We start from the raw sequence: 12,216 nt of genomic DNA, 5'->3' as shown, positions 1-12,216 counted from the left end.
TTCTTCCACCGTTGTTCATAAAGTTTGTGCATTCGACACTGGATTTTTTTCTGAATGCGTCTGGATTCTCTGAGGTCAGAGATAGATTTCGTGCCTCTGTATCGTCTTTCGGCACGTCGGCGGACTGCTCGAAGTTGTTCCAACTCTTGGTCGAGTGCCGTGCGTCTCGATTCTTTCGAACATATCTTCGTGGAAGTCTCCATTGCACAACTAATCACTTCTTCAATGGATTCCGGCGGTTCGTGCATCCACTTGCTCTCCACTGATATCTGAAACTCTTCCCAGTCAATAAGTCTTGATTGTCCAGGGGAAGGAGAATCGTCCAGACCACTGACTGTCACGTACGTGGGGATATGGTCGCTGCCATGTGTTTTAATATCTGTGAACCATTGGACTTTCGTGACAATGCTAAGCGATACTATTGTCAAGTCCAGGCAACTGCTGTAAGTTACTCCTCGGAGATAAGTAGGGCTGCCGTCGTTCAGCACCTGAAGCCCGTGCTCTGATGCGAGATCAACTAGGTTCGTGCCTTTTCGATTTCTCCTGATGCTTCCCCACAATGGAGGATGGGCGTTGAAGTCACCCATCAATATCCAAGGTGCTGGAGTCGTTGCAAATATACCATTTATTATCTATTGATCTAGTCGACGTGACGGTGCTATATATGCGCCTATCAGCGTAAACGACAACTTCTTCTTTTTAACATATAGACACACGTAGTGATTTACATTGTGAGACTCTACTCTTTGGAGAACGTAAGTTAGTTCTTTACAAATGTACACAGCCAATTGACTTCGCTCAATGCACGATGAAGAAACGAACGATTCATAGCCCGACAGTCGAGGTATTTTTGAAGAATGCGTTTCACAAATGATAATGATGGGAAACTTGTTTTTGAAAATGAATCGTCTGAACTCGGGCATTCTTGACTGTAGACCTCTTGCGTTCCACTGAATTATGGAAGCACGCTTGAGTTTTTCTCGGAAAGGCTGATGTGGTCTATGGTGCGCCATCTTGTTACGGAAGTCCGGCAAGAACTGTTTCTAGTGTGTCCAAGATTTGCAGCGTGCATTTAGCAGCAGGGATCTGTAGACTATCCAATAGAGTGCGAATAACACTCATGAACAACCTCAATACAGAAAAAACTTGTACCTCTTGGGCGGACAGGCTGCCTGCTGGGGGCATATTCGTTGTTGACTGTCAATATTGTGGTTCCGTAGACACGTGTACACGCGGTAATGTGGGCCAGTCAAAGCCGGATGTTCTCTCTAGCGTCACAGTGTCTTCCGGCAGCTCTGGACGTACCCCACCTGGTGGCGGGGGCGGGGAAGGTCTCTGTGGTGGCGGTGGTGGTGGCGGTGATGGTGGCGGTGGTGGTGGCGGCGTAAGTGATGGCACCTTCGGCACAGGACTGCTTTTTCTTTTCTTCGAACACCGCTGTCGACGGGAACGCCGTCGTTGAACAACCGTTACCGCTTTTTTACGTGAAGCATCCGTCTTTAACCATTTGTCTCAGAATGCTCCTCTCTTTCTTCAGTACTGGGCAGTCTTTGGACGAGGTCTCATGGTTCCCGTTGCAGTTGCTGCATTTCAAGAGAGTTGCATGGCAAGCCTCTGCTTTGTGGGGTCCGGCACAACGTGGGCTTGCTTGCTTGTTGTTGCACAAAGCACTAACATGACCCACTTTTAGACAGCTTTGGCACTGTAGTGGTCTTGAGATGTATGGTCGGACAACGTGACGAAAATGACCAACCTTTACATGTGATGGGATGCAATCACCTGTGAAGGTCACCTTGATGCAAAGGGATTTGCCAAACCGGCATACTTGCAGTAGCTGGCTTTATCAGAAAAGGAAGGTCTGCGTTCGGTATGGAAACATCAACGTCATAAATGAAGCCCATCGTCGTGTCACTATCCTGCGGAATGTAAGTTCTATGATATATGCCTCCAAGCTCCGTGACAGTTCGCAGGGTATGTAGCACAGCTGGGTGCTCAACGTCTAAGGCCAAGATATTCTATCGTTGATTGAGTATAATATCCTTTATTTCATTAGGCACGATAGCTTCGAGACGCGCTGATATCACTTGCCTGTTCATGTTCTTCAGGTTGATTGAAGAGTCGACAGGAACAAAAAGTGTGGTATGGCGTTCAGAACTGCACGCCGCCTTCACGGTAGATACGCTAGCTGGCGAAGACGCGCCAACCATTCTCCTTTTAGCTTTACGCTTAACTGCAGGGATGAAATCATTGTCGCTGTCTTCACTACTCGCCGTGTACAGTTCAGTGCTGTCACTGGTGCTTTCGTCCTCCCGGTTGTTGCGCTTCCTTGAGGTTGACGTCGTAGGTGACGCCAAGTCCGGATTGCGTACGGTGGGGTCTGGGACGACGACGAAGTGTATTTCTGCCGAACGCTGCCTATTTCGTTTGGTGTTTTTTGTGTGAATTTACGATTTATACGAAGATCATCACTCTCCTGCGGGCAGCGATAGATCTAAAATTGAAAGGGGCGATTGCGAACGGGAGCTCACTTATTTCTCAATAGCTCGGTGCAGATGTAAAACATTTGCCCCGCCGCGGTGGTCTAGTGGCTAAGGTACTCGGCTGCTGACCCACAGGTCGCGGGTTCGATTCCCGGCTGCGGCGGCTGCATTTCCGATGGAGGCGGAAATGTTGTAGGCCCGTGTGCTCAGATTTGGGTGCACGTTAAAGAACCCCAGGTGGTCGAAATTTCCGGAGCCCTCCACTACGGCGTCTCTCATAATCATATGGTGGTTTTGGGACGTTAAACCCCGCAAATCAATCAATCAATCAGATGTAAAACATTTATTGTCACTGTTCACAGTGACACCTCTAGTCTTCTAAACATCACAACAAAGAAACACATCGTGGATGTCAAACTGATATAAGTACGTGCACAAAATGTAAACATATTGACGGCCGTATATTCTACGCTCCACAAAAATTGAAGCATTGTTGACACCACAGAACTAAAAAAATAAACGTGCTAAAAAGTGTAACGAGCAGCGTAGCTTTTTTTACCGTAAACATATATCTAAGTGCATTCAAGAATTAAACACTACAAATAAGTGATTTCACATACTGTCACGTGCTTTTTCATAATGCCACCATCATTCACCAAGCTTTCTTCAAGCCACCGTTATTCCCTTCGCTCATCAAGCCTTCAACAAAACACGTTTTACATGGCCACCATCAGCCGACATTTTTCCACCATCACCACCATTGGCCTGCCACCACGACCACCATCTGCCATCATTTTTACACTCGCCATCATCAGCCATTATGCCTACTACAGTTTCTACCAAATCCACTGATATTTTCACCATAATCGCTATTGTTTCTACCATATCCACCAATGAGTCCAGCATCCGTCAAGCCAGGTATTTCAATATAGGGGCAGGCTTTGAGGTTTACTTGATATAGCATCCGTTTTGCTACCAAGCACAATATCATGGAAGCTTATTATAGAGTGGTTATGCGTCTCGCATGGATACCTGTAAACCAAAAAAGTTGGATAAAGATATATATGTCCTACAAATCGGTTGCAGTACTGTGGAGGCTGCAGGGCTGCTTTGAGAATATGAATGGTGGAATTTTGTGGACACGCGTTGATTCATGGTGCATCAGCTGCTTGGTGTTTTCATGGCATTTTTGCAGATGCGCAGCGTGCGTAAAGCATGCAGGTTGCAACATATGTAAAACAATAATACGGCAGCACTTCATGTCAGTGCCTTATATCCCAAGTATATAAAATATTTATCTTTCACTGTGCTGCCTGTAATTTTTCTAGTGACACTTTTTGCTCAATATTTGGGCCTTGATTCTTTGACACAACGCATTTGTGTTTGATAGCAAGTGTTCCTGAACAAATAACTGATCTCATTAATGACAAAACACCCTTCATGCTTTGTCCTCAGCATAAGCTAGCACATAGCTATAGCTGATTCGACTGCTTATTTGTGGCTGTAATGGTAATGAACAAATATCAAATGCAAGTTCACACTGGAGCGATCGGTGTCGTATGTTTGCCTGTCCCATGTTGTTTTGCAACCAGAGCAACTTGTGGCCACATATTAATGCGACGTGCATTCCTAATGAGATTACCATATCACATATTGCTGCGACGTATTGTGTGCCCAGTCAAAAAAATTGGCCCTAATCTACATGTTACGCTGTAAATGTCGTCGAAAGATATAGTCTTGCGTCTGGAGAGAGGGAAGAAAACGTTTAATTCATGTTCTGCGCAAGAAACTCCGTGAATGGTATTCTGAAGGCTCTGCGTTGGAGTGCCTCGAGCGTGTAGCGGAAGCGAACAAGCGCATCTAGGCACGTTAGATACAAGTGCAATCTGGCAGTTATCTTCTAAAACGAAGGCGTGCAGCTCGCGAAAAAAGATGTGCGCCAGTCTCTGAGGTGATAAGGCGTAGAACGCGTAACGACGGGCAGGTGCCCCCGCCGTGCCGTCGTAGCAAAGTGTTGGAAACACCTTCTTGAGCCTCGTGTTGCACTGTTAGCACAGCGCGTGAAACGCTACAGTTCTTAAAGTTACCTGTGTGTGCCTCTTCTAGTATGAAGGCAGACATACAAATTATAGACATGCTGTTATAGCGCCTCAGATATGCGCAATATTCGTGGTTTTAATTGACAATCGCACAACTATGAACGCTAAACATTGAGCAATATTGGTTGGTGCTGTAGATGGGGTTGGCCGTTTGGCGCAGTTTGAGGTATCGTTAGGGCAGACAAACGGACAAGTGTACAGACAGACAGACCAAAATTTTTTTGTTGGAGGTGCGAAAGAAAGACTAACATCTTTAAAATCCCACCAGAGTGTTTCTGGTGTGTGGTAGCGAGTTCTCATGGATACACCAGAACATACTGTTGAGGTTTGGTGTATACATCAGCCTGGTTTGTTGGGTTCAGGTCAACACTGACCCACTATGGTGTGTCTTGGTGGGATGTGTTTTTGTGGGATGTGTTTTGGTGTGAAAGTTGACCCAGTGTGAAGTGTCCTGGCGAGAACGCCGGCTTAGATTCGTGTGTTCGGGTGGGACATGTTCTAGTGGGATGTGTTCTGGTGGGAAGGCCGCAGCAGTGTGGTGTGTTCTGATAGGATGTGTTCTCGTGAACTCAAGAGATATATCTTTTTATTGGGGCTTGGACAAAAAATTTTATTCAACCAAGTGCACTCAAACTCACACTTCTTAATATTTTCCTTAACCAGACTCACTTGTACTAAAAATCACCAAAATATTACTCAGCCGATCGCTTGCAGACTCGTGGCTCAATCATTTTCAGTGGCTTCACTATTGATTACATTAACCTATATTTAGCTTTTCTAACCATGATGTCAATGCTCTTTAGCTTCCTTGGCATTTATTGTTAACACTAACAGTTATTGATGAAACGAAAAAAACACGTATAACATAATTCGGTTTCATTTCGAAGTTTTTGTTTCCCTGGAGAGTACGCTAGGTCCTTTACAAACAAATACCGAAGTCGTCCTGGCCTATGCAGCTTATTTAAGCACCGCCGCATTACGGGAAGCATATTATCATGCTTCTTGACGTACTACTCTAATGTATTGTTGCATACCTGCATTGGTTTTCAAGCTTTGTAAATTGCGCGCATTCGTAAGACTACCCGCGTAATAGAGCTTATCACATCGAGATAGCGGTGCTCACTTTATTAGCAAACTCTGTGTCTGTGTGCAACCAAAATTGCTCTTGGAGCACCTGCATGTCCATTCACCTTTCACTGTTTACATGCAACACCTACTAATGAGTGCTTGTTGCTATCCTCTTGTGACTTATAAATTTGCCACACTGTTTACATTTCACTATAATACCATGACCTCGATATCAAAACCAAACAATTTCCTTAAGTACCGGTGTTGAAAAATATAGTACCTGTACTCCAAACGAGTATAAATTTTCGGCACCTCAACTTTTCTTAGAAGTAACAATACGAAAACTGCTGAAAATCGTATTACTCCTTCAATGCTAATAGTTACCATAATCGGTGCGCTCCTTAGTTCATTTTGATCTCGTAGCTTTTCATATGAGTTATCAGTAATCAGTATCAGTATCAGCATCAGTATCCGTATAAGTATTTTAATATGAGATATCAGTAAGGACATTTTTAGTGAAAGGCAACTCACATGCGATATTTTTACCAAAATAACGTCCTGTGAAAGAAAATGTGGAATAAGGCAAAAGACCTACTACCATAACTCACGCCTCTTATCAACCAGTATTTAGAAGGAGTATAAACTGTCATGCAGAAAAGCATGTAGGTAGGTACAAGCATGAACATAGGTCCACTTAAGACTGATACTAATGAATTAAATAGATAGGACGATAAGTCGACCGGAAAGTGGAGCTCTTGCCCCGCCGCGGTGGTCTAGTGGCTAAGGTACTCGGCTGCTGACCCGCAGGGCTAGGGTTCAAATCCCGGCTGCGGCGGCTGCATTTCCGATGGAGGCGGAAATGTTGTAGGCCCGTGTGCTCAGATTTGGGAGCACGTTAAAGAACCCCAGGTGGTCTAAATTTCCGGAGCCCTCCACTACGGCGTCTCTCATAATCATATAGTGGTTTTGGGACGTTAAACCCAAGATATCTATCAATCAAAGTGGAGCTCAGGTATGCTCACTTAAGAAATGAATTTTGTGATTGTGGCTGAATTAGGCTCACTGCCAAAACAATTCTGAACCCTACTCTTCAACTAAACCTGCCCAAAATGTTACTCACCCAAACTTACTCAGACTTTCTGTTTGTTCTGATTATGAGTTAGTCGATTCGTGAGTGTGTTTATTGGCTTATGTATATCACCCTCTGGTATGCCATATTCTTTTGCACGAACCACATCTTCATTTGGCGAAACACCGCTAGCCTGGGTCAGGGATTTCCAGATCATCAAACAAAGCGAGACAGTCCTAATGTTTACTTAGAACACGAAGTTTGTACACATTGTAGAACTGATGACCGACAAAAGACACAGAAACCGAAGCTATGCAGTAGTGTGCAAACTTTGTTTTAGAATGCATAAATAAGTGAACTACACAAAGCTTTTATATGGCAGTTGATATGCAAAAGATACAGCATAACTTCATTACACTTGCGAACAGATACTAATAGTAATAAAATAATTCAAAAATTCAACAGAACACTGTGGAAATTACCCAGGCAGCACAGAACATAGGTCCAATGTTGGGGATAGATTGCCAGTTCATGGCCCATGAATGGCCCAGCTTGACAACGTACCACCAATAACGGCTGAGCCAGCCGAATAGAACGATGATGTTGGACCAGCATTGACAATGTACTGCCACTAATGGCAGTGCCAGCCTAATTGAACAGCGATGTTGGACCAACATTGACAACGAACCGCCAATAAAGGCTGTGCCTGCAGAATTGAACAGCGATGTTGGACTAGCCTTCAGAACCTCCCACCTATATTGGCCGTGCCAGCGTATTAGAACGGCCACATTGGGCCGAGTTGTATAACCAGCAGTCAATATGGGTGGAGCCATGCAATTAGGATGACATTATTGGTCCGTTGTTCGAACGTCATCGCCGGCGTCGGCTAAAGATCCAACTTCATTGGCATACCATTGGACCGGTATGAGCCGATTTTGCGTCTGCAGCTTTTGGCGCTGTTCTGGTCCCACTCACGTGTAGATTTTTCAGGAATGTAACGGAATAAAAAAAATTTATTTCAGTCCTGCAGGACGCGCTTAGCACGTAGCGGGCGTGTCCCTCGTAGGGACCGACAGGGAGTACCTGGCGGCCGCTTCGTGGGCCTGCTGGACGGCCCATTGCTGGTCGGCGAGAAGTGAGCTCCTGAGGGACCTCTCCCACTTGCTTGAGGTAGAGTCGGGAGGAGTTGCTCTACACTCCCAGAGCATGTGTGCGAGTGTCGCTGTGTGTCCGCATGATGGGCATGTGTCGCTGGGGTATGCAACGGGATAGTAAACGTGAAGCGTTGCAAGGTTTGGGTACGTGTGTGCCTGAAATAGGCGTAGGGTTAATGCCTGCGGTCGGTTAAGTTTCGGATGTGGGGGTGAAAAAAATGCGGCGTTCCAGGTACAAGTGCTTTGTAATTTCATTGTACGTAATTGGTGCATCCCGATTGGTATCGAACCCAGCAAGATGAGGTTGCCCTGTGGCAGTGCGGTCGGTAAGTGCGTGCGCTGCATCATGGGCGATCTCGTTGAGGTTGAATAGGACACCCGGCACCTGGCCGAGATGGGCTGGGAACCAGATGACAGTGTGGTGCTTCAGGGCACTCGGGTCCGCATTGCGCAGGATACGTAACGCCTGGTCGGAGATGACTCCACGTTCGAAGGCTTTGATGGCCGGCCTGGAGTCGCTGTAGATGAATTCCCGTTTGCTGTCGAGCATAGCTATAGCTATAGCTACTTGCTCCGCTACTTCGGGGTTTCGGGTGGGTATTGTGGCTGAGTTAAGAGTATGCTGCGCGGATGATACCGCGACCGCGGCGAAGGCTTGGTTGTTGCGATAGGCAGCGACGTCCATGAACGAGACGTTGTCCGCTTCCATGTCTATGCGCTTGAGAATGGCGGTCGTCCGCGCAAGGCGCCTGCCTCTGTTGTTGTCGGGGTGTACATTTCGTGGTATGGGAGCGATCGTGATAAGGTCGCGGATTTCACGGGGAATTAGAGTCAACTCGGGGGGGTCCCTGGCCCTCGAGGAGAAGAAGCCGAGCTCACGCTGAATATGGCGGCCCGCCTTGGTGGTAGTGAGTTGGGTCAATTGGACGCGTTCCTGAGCTTCGGCGATCTCTTCTAGCGTGTTATGTACGCCACGCTCGAGGAGTTTGTACGTTGAAGTACAAATTCTTCCAGGGAGGCCAAGGGCTCGTTTGACCACCTTGCGAATAAGCGCATTGAGTTGATCGCGCTCAGCACGTAGCCACTTGTGTATAGCGGCAACGTAGGTAAAATGGCACAAAACAAAGGCGTGTACGAGACGCAGCAGGTTGTCTTCTTTGAGGCCATGGTGCCTGTTGGCTACTCTACGTACGAGTCGTATGGCATTCTCAGTCTTAGTCCTGAGCTTGTGTACTGCTTGGGTGTTGGTTCCGCGGGACTCGATGATCATGCCGAGGACCTTGATGGTGTCTACTATGTGTACAGTACGACCATTTCTGGTGTGGAGGGTGATATTACGTTCCGCCGGAGGTTTCCACCCTTTGGGCTTGGCACCCCGGCGTTTGGGCAAATATATCAACAGCTCTGACTTCGCAGGTGAGCACCTGAGACAGGTGTGGTCGAGGTAAGACTCGGTGGTGTCGACAGCCTCTTGCAGGGTGGACTCAATGAAGCCTTCCGACCCCGTGGAGCACCTTATGGTTACATCATCCGCATAGATATTGTGATTTAGCCCGTCTATTTTTGAAAGTCGTTCGGAAAGCCCGATCATCACGAGGTTTAAGAGCGTGGGTGAGAGGACGGATCCCTGAGCAGTGCCCCACTGTCCGAGCTCCACTTCTTTCGACACGAGGTCTCCTACGCGGAAGACGGCTCTGCGTCGAGTGAGAAAAGAGCGGATAAAGTAGTAAAATTGATGACCTAGGCCGAAGGCTGCGATCACTTTCAAGATTGACGAGTGCGTTATTGTATCGAAGGCCTTTTCTAAATTGAGACCGAGTATTTGACGAGCGTCCCGAGTGTTTTCGCAATCTAGAATTTGATGCTTTAGGAGTAACATGGCGTCTTGAGTGGATAACCCTGGTCGGTAGCCATTCATGTGGTGCGGGATGCAGTCGTTATCTTCGAGGTATCGACCAACCTTGTTGAGGACGACGTGCTCAGTCACTTTGCCAACGCATGACGTGAGAGATATGGGGCGTAAGTTATCTAGGCTCTGCGCCTTTCCTGGTTTGGGTATGAGAACCGTGTGAGCGAGCTTCCAAGCATCGGGTATCTCACCCTTTTTTCATATCTTGTTGATAGTGTTAGTGAGGTAAGTGATAGAGGAAAAATCCAGGTTGCGTAGGAGCTTGCTGGTAATTCCATCGGGACCAGGGGCTGAGCGGCCATTGAGCTCATGGAGAGATCGGCACACATCTTCAATAGAGAAGTCGGCGTCTAAGTTAGTGTTGTCGCTGCCAGAGTAATCAGGGTGAGGGGTCACAGGGCCCGTGGGAAGCGGGAGATATTTTTCCTCGAGGTTCTTGACAACATCTTTCGGTGACACTGTCCGTTTAGCCTGATGAAGTATCTTCACGATCGAATGACGCTGATTTGTGTGGGTGTTGGTTTCATTGAGGAGGTGTTTGAGTAACTTCCACGCTTTGCCATTTCGAACCTGACCATCAATCTAATTACAAATTTCGTCTCACTGCTGTTTTGAAAGGATGCGGCAGTGATCCATCATGGTATTGTTCAGCTGAGATATGCGTTTGCGTAACCTCAGATCAAGGCGCTGGTCTTTCCACCGGGCCAAGAAAGACTGTTTGTCCTCTAGTAGGTGGGCGAGACGACTGTCCATCTTTTCGGTTGGAAGGTCTGTGCTGATAGTTTTGGTTGCCTTGTTTACATCAGCTTTGAGCTGGGCCGTCCACGTCTCGAGGCTTGGTGGGGTATCGGGAGGAGGTCGTTTTGCGCGGGTCTTACGAAGGAGGTCCCAGTCGACCCACGTGTACGACTTGGTCTTCCTGCTTACTGTGGGGACGTGTACAGCCAATATGAAGTGGTCGCTACCAAGATCTACCGCGAGGTTGGACCAGCGGGCGTCAGAGATATTCTTGACGAAGCATAGATCCGGCGTAGTATCTCTTTGCGTGGACGTACCAGTGCGAGTGGAGAAGGCCTTGTCTGTAATGAAAATAAGGCCCACGGCATTCGCATTTTTGCAAAGCTCCTTACCTTTGGGTGTGTCGTACGTGTAGCCCAAGGCGCTATGCGCAGCGTTAAAATCACCTGCAATCACTAGCGGATTAGGCCCCGCGAGACGGACAGCTTTCTGGAACAACAGTGTGAATCTTTGTCTATGGTGGCTGGGACTACTGTATACATTGAGCATGTATACGCTTTGTTGTGATATGTTGCCAGGGAGAATTTCGACCATAACGTGCTCAATCTCGGGCACATTGAGACTGTGAGCTGTGCAGGTAATCTTGTTAGCGTCCTCCCGAGGGGCCGGGCTACCACTGGTATCCGTAAAACGTGGCGGTTTGTACTACAGTCTCTTGTAATAGCATGATGTGAGGTTTCGCTTCGTGGCTATGGAGGTATTGCTGCAGGAAAGCTTTCTTGTGGGTGAAGCTCCTGCAGTTCCATTGCCAGATTCGCAACTCGTCAATTGGCCTGGCCATCTTGAAGAATTTAGGAGTCGGCCAGAGCACCCAGCGGGTGCATAAGGGCCACGTGATGCGGTGGACTGGGCACAGCTGTACGTTGCGACAACGACTTACCCGCGGCAACGGCAGGGGCGACGACGTGATCAAGATATTGCTCCACTTGGCTTAAAGGATTACCGTGTACCACTACAGTAGACTGCACGAGAGTCATGCTTTCGCCAAAAAAGCGAAGGCTTTCCTTAATCGCTGATAGCGTGCTCTTAATGTCGTCTAACTCTTCCTTTAAAGGTGGCTGGTCGTGGGCGACCGCGGGTTTCTAGGGTGCGCTCTCGCCGTCGTCGTTACCGGCGCCTACGGGGTGCGGCTGCAATGGAGTGACTGCATTGTCGTCGTTGTCAGTTGTGGGCGTAGCAGCGCGTGCGTTTCTGTCAGTTTTTAGTTCGGCAATTGCGACTGTGAGTTTGCGTATTGTTTCTTTCATCATCGCAATTTCATGCTTTAAGATCGCTATTTCAGATGTGGTGTGTGCATCATGCTCTGGGAGTGAACCCGACCCTACCTGTGATGTAGTGTTTCCTTTTCTCCGGACAGCGTCCGCCCAAGCGAGAGGTCCTCGCTTATTCTTGTTGGCGTTGCCTGGCGATGGTGGTGCCGATGGGCTAAGCGATCGTTGACGCGAGACCCCGGTGAGACTGGGGTGAGGCCTGGAACCGGCATGAGGCCCGGAACTAGAGTGGGAGCCGGAGCGTGACCCGGGCCGGGAACCTGAACGGGAACCGTGACGTGAACCATAACGAGACCTGGAGTAGCCTCGCGATATAGATCTGGTTGGGGTCCCACTTCGCGCGCTGCGGGAGTGGGTCCGAGGGTGGC

Source organism: Rhipicephalus microplus, chromosome 7 (genome assembly GCF_043290135.1).
Source record: "Rhipicephalus microplus isolate Deutch F79 chromosome 7, USDA_Rmic, whole genome shotgun sequence".
Lineage (NCBI taxonomy): Eukaryota > Metazoa > Arthropoda > Arachnida > Ixodida > Ixodidae > Rhipicephalus > Rhipicephalus microplus.
This window is presented reverse-complemented; position numbering follows the sequence as displayed.